The 5,203-nt window shown below is 40.4% G+C and overlaps 1 pseudogene; it reads right to left on the bottom strand.

Moving 5' to 3' along the window:
- Positions 1-316: 316 nt before the first annotated feature.
- LOC105532386 lies at positions 317-1,435 on the bottom strand (annotated as a pseudogene).
- Between the last annotated feature and the right edge of the window lie 3,768 nt (positions 1,436-5,203).

Raw genomic sequence — 5,203 nt, 5'->3', positions numbered from 1 at the left:
CTCTTATATTGATGATGGGAGTGTAAAGCAGTGAAGGTACTGGAAAAGCACTCTGGCAGTCCTCAAAAAGTTAAAAAAAAGAATTAGTAAATGACCCATAAAATACACTTACAGGTATATAGCCAAAAGAATTTAGCGGGGACTCAAGTAGATACTTGTACAATATTTACAACAATGTGCAAAGAAAAATATACGGAAACACAAAATGTGAAAACACTTTTATTCAACATCCTGAAAAAGCCTGAAGGACAGTGGCACCTCCCACTGGTGCTTCTGTGATCTCACCCATCAAGTTGTTCCCTGAACTCAAGGATCTTTAAAAGCATCTTCTCCGAACCACAGATGTCCCATAATCACTAAAATCTGCAGAGGTAACCCACATTTGTTTGAAACTGCTCAGAGAGGTCATGATGGATACACCAATCCACAAAAAGAAGCATTGAGCAGGAGAAGCCGTAATTTTGATGTGAGTACCTTTGGAAGCTAGCGGTTCTTTCATAAGCCTTTCCTCTGGCCCAGAAAAGAGAGTGGTGCCCCTAGACAGTACAATCTCTGCAAAAGCATTCTCTGTCAGTGTCACAGTTCATGATGCTGCTGGAGGCCATTTTTGAGAGTCCCGGGCTGTGGATTCCCAGCTGGTCGGGGCAAAAAGAACTTCGGGCACTGGGTACAGTTGGTCCCCAACGTGGATGATGTTCCCATCTGGCAGTTTGTATTCTCTCAGGATGTCTCCGACCTCTTGCATAGCTTTTTATGTGGCTCTAAGGTGATGTTGCACAGCTTCCCTTTGATGTTATTTACCAAAGCCTTGCAGAGTATGCAAGGAAAAGTATACCCACTAGCAAAGAGGAGCCAGGTGAGGTGCTCTATGATGTCCCTCCCTGTCACAAAGAGTGTGGTGACTGCACGAGGCAGCGAGTAACTCTCATAGATGTGGACAGTGCAAGTGACCCCATCTCCACTATCCACCATCAGGCCTGTAACACAGGCATAGGCAGAGTGCTGCCACTGCATGGTTAGACAAGTAGAAAGCAGGGACACTGAAGTTCTCAAACATCATTTCTGCAAGCTTTTCTCAAATTTCTCTAGGGGTCTAAGAGGGCTCAGTCATGAGTATAGGCTGTTGACTGGGATTTTTTCTGAGCTCTCACTCAAAGAGATGTTTCCAGAGTTTCTCCATGTCATCGCATCCTGGTACCAGCCCACACTCATTGAGGTAGTGCAGATATAAGTCCTCCTACTTGTACAAGGGTTCTTGCCCCCTGAAGTACCTCTTCTGGTTGGGTCTTGCTGAAGGCATGTTGCATTTAGGATGTCCCAAGATGGAGTTGTTGACATGGTGGCGTCCAATCTCTCCAGACAGGCCAGCTTTGCAGAGTCTTGAACCATTGTTAAAAATTACAGCTGGCACATCTAATACATGTGGATTAAACATGTCTGTAGCATGTTCTTCTGGACTTCCCCAAAATAAAGAAAGAACACTTAGGTTACTTTATGAGAAAACTGACACCTTTGTAAGTTTTAAGGCCACAGGCTTCCAAAATTCTCAAGTTGTCACTCAGGCACAGCTAGCTGGAAGCCTCCAATCCACCAAAATACCCCATCCTCAATCCCTGAGTCTTGTCTCCTTTCTATAGACCCAGGATCTGCTGAAACGATTTCAGGGATGATTGCCCTCTGTGTAACAATCCAGACAAGGCCACAATTGTCCTTGGTGAGCATGAGAGGGCAGGGCTCTTTGAGCAACTAGTACCTCCTAATTTGCCATATAGGAAACCAAGGAAGGCAAAGCATACCTATAGAGAGCTTTGATAAGTCTGTGACTCCAAAGAAGAGGCCTCTAGTTATAGAACAAAGTAAAGCTGCCAGTCCATAGGTTTGTCCCAGAGTCCTTCTCTTTCTGCTCTGCTGAACTGCTTGTTGTGGAATGACAAAAATACATTTCATTTTGAAGGAGAAAAACTAAGCACTAGATACAGGTGAATTTCTGATTTGAGATACCTGCAACTCAGTTCCAGCAGGCACTTAGAATGTACATTTTTTTCTCTTACATTTTCAAAAACAATTTTATTGAGATAATTTTACATAACCAATTTACCCCTTTGCAATTATATAACTCAATGTTTTCTAGCATATTTGCTAATATCTGCACATTACAAAAGTAAATCAAAATATTTTTATCACTAAAAAGAAACCCCATATTCTTTAGCTATCACCCTCTCTTCAAACCATCCTCCAGATCCTTAAATGACCACTAATGTATTTTCCATCTCTATGTATTTACCAGTTCTTCATATTTCTTACAGTGCAATGATACAATATATGGTATTTTGTGACTGGCTTCATTCGCTTTACATAACGTTTTCAAGGTTCATTCAATGTTCGCATATAACACATTTTGTTTATCCATCTATCAGTTGATAGACATTTGGATTTCTTTCACTATTTGACTACTATAAAATATGCTGCTTGAAACAATCTTATATATATTTGTGTGTGAATTTATATCTTCATTTCTTCCGGTTATATATCTAAAAGTGGAAAAGCTGAGTCATATATGGTAACTCTAAGTATAATTATTTCTGGAATTTTTAGTCTTTTTCTCAAAGTGTCTGAGACATTTAAGTTCCTAACAGCAGAGTTGGTGAGGTTCTCCACATGTTTGCCAATGCTAATTAATACATTTTTTATTCTAGGGTGAGGTTCTCCACAAGTTTGCCAATGCTAATTAATACATTTTTGATTCTAGGCATCATAGTAGGTGTGAAGTGGCATCTCATTATGGTTTAGACTTACATTTCATTGATGACTAGTGAAAAGGGAAATGCAAATCAAAACCACAATGATATTACTTCACAATCACTAAGATGGCTGTTATAGAACAACAGGAAATAGCGAGTGTTATTGAGGATGTGGAGAAATTGGAGACCTCATTTATTGCTGGTGGTAATATAAAATGGTTCAGTCACTGCATATCTTATTCATTTTCTGCTGATATAACAAATATCACAGACCAGGTAATTTTAAAAAAATGTTTATTTGGCTCACAATTCTAGAGGCTGGGCAGGCTAAAAGCATAGCGCCACCACCTAGTGAGGGTCACCACATAGTGGAAGGCATAGGGAGAGAAAAAATGGGGACATTATTAATCTTTTTGTCAAGAGCCCAATCTGGCAATAACAAACCGATTTCCATGATAATAGCATTAATCTACTCATGAGGGCTTTACCCTCATAACCAAGTCCTCTCTTAAAGGTCCCCATCTTAATACCATCAAAATGGCAATTAAATTTCAACATGAGTTTTGGAGAGGACATTCAAAACATAGTGCTGTCGAAAGAGTACTTTGGCAGGCCCTTAAAAAGTTAAACATAGAATTGGTATTTGACCTAATGATTCCACTCCTAGGTATATACCCACAAAATGAAAAGAAGTTACTCAAACTAATAATATTTTACAAATATTAATTAACAGCCCTATTGACAATAGCCAACAGATGGAAACACAAATGTCCATTAATGGATGAATGGATGAACAAACTGTTTTTTATATATATATATATATATATATATATATGAATAATAAGCCATAAATATAGTTTACACAGAACTTCTGAAAGATGGATAAACCTTGAAAATGCTAACAGAAACCACACACAAAAGGTTATATATTGTATGATTCCATGAAATATTCAGAATAAGAGTCTGTACTCACAGAAACATAAAGCTAATTGGTGTTTGCCAGGTTCTGTCAGCAGAGGGGATTAGCATGTGATACGGTTTGGCTCTGTGTCCCAACCCAAATCTTATCTCAAATTGTAATCCTCATGTGTCGAGGAAGGGATCTGATTGGAGGTGATTGGATCATGGGGGCATTTTCCCTCATGCTGTTTTCATGATATTGAGGAAGGCATCAGGATATCTGATGGAAAAAAAAGTGATAATTTCTACTGCACTCTGTTTTCTGCTGGCTTGTGAAGAGGTGCCTGCTTCCATTTTTCCTTCCACCATAATTTTAAGTTTCCCGAGACCTCCCCAGCCATGTGGAACTGTGAGTCAATTAAACCTCTTTTCCTTATAAATTACCAGACACAGGTAGTATCTTTATATCAGTGTGAAAACAGACTAATACAGAAAACTAGTACTGGGATAGTGGGATACTGATATAAAGATAACCTGAAAATGTGGAAGTGACTTTGGGCTGGGTAATGAACAGCAGTTGGAACAGTTTGGAGTGCTCAGTAAAAGATAAGATGGTTTTGGAAAGTTTGGAACTTCCTAGAGACTTGCTGAATGGCTTTGACCAAAATGCTGATAGAGAAATAGACAATGAAGTCCAGGTTGAGGTGGTCTCAGATGAAGATGATAAATATATTGAGAACTGGAGCAAAGGTCACTCTTGCTGTGCTTTAGCAAAGAGACTGATGGCATTTTACCCCTGCCCTAGAGATATGTGAAACTTTGAACTTGAGAGAGATGATTTAGGGTATCTGGCAGAAGAAATTTCTGAGCAGCAAAGCATTCAAGAGGTGACCTGGCTTATTCTAACAGCATTCAGTCATATGCATTCACAAAGAGATGGTTTGGAATGGGAACTTATGTTTAAAAGGGAAGCAGAGCATAAAGATTTGAAAAATTTGCAGACTGACCATGTGGTAGAAAAGGAAAATCCATTTTCGGGGGATGAATTCAAGCTGGCTGCAGAAATGTGCATAATTAACAAGAAGCCGAATTTTAATCACCAAGACAATGAGGAAAATGTCTCCAGGGCATGTCAGAGATCTTCATGACAGCCCCTCCCATCACAGGCCCAGAGGCCTAGGAGGGAAAAATGGTTTTGTGTGCCAGGCCCAGGGCCTTGTTACTCTGTGTAGCCCAGGGACATGGTGTCCTGCATCCTAGCTGCTCCAGCTTCAGCCATGGCTAAAAGGGGCAAAGGTACAACTTGGCTCATTGCTTCATAGTGTGCAAGCCCCAAGCCTTGGCAGCTTCAACATGGTGTTGGTGGGCCTGCAGGTGCACAGAAGACAAAGTTGAGCTTTGGGAACCTTCATCTAGATTTCAGAGGATATATGGAAACTCCTGGATATCCAGGCAGAAGTCTGCTGCAGGGGTGGAGCCCTCATGGAGAACTTCTGCTAGGGCAGTATGGAAGGGTAATGTGAGGTTAGAGCCCCCAAACAGATTCCCTACTGTGACACTGC

This window comes from Mandrillus leucophaeus, unplaced genomic scaffold, assembly GCF_000951045.1.
Source record: "Mandrillus leucophaeus isolate KB7577 unplaced genomic scaffold, Mleu.le_1.0 Scaffold955, whole genome shotgun sequence".
Classification (NCBI taxonomy): domain Eukaryota; kingdom Metazoa; phylum Chordata; class Mammalia; order Primates; family Cercopithecidae; genus Mandrillus; species Mandrillus leucophaeus.
Note: the sequence above shows the minus strand (reverse complement) of the source record. Positions and strands in the feature narration are given on the sequence as shown.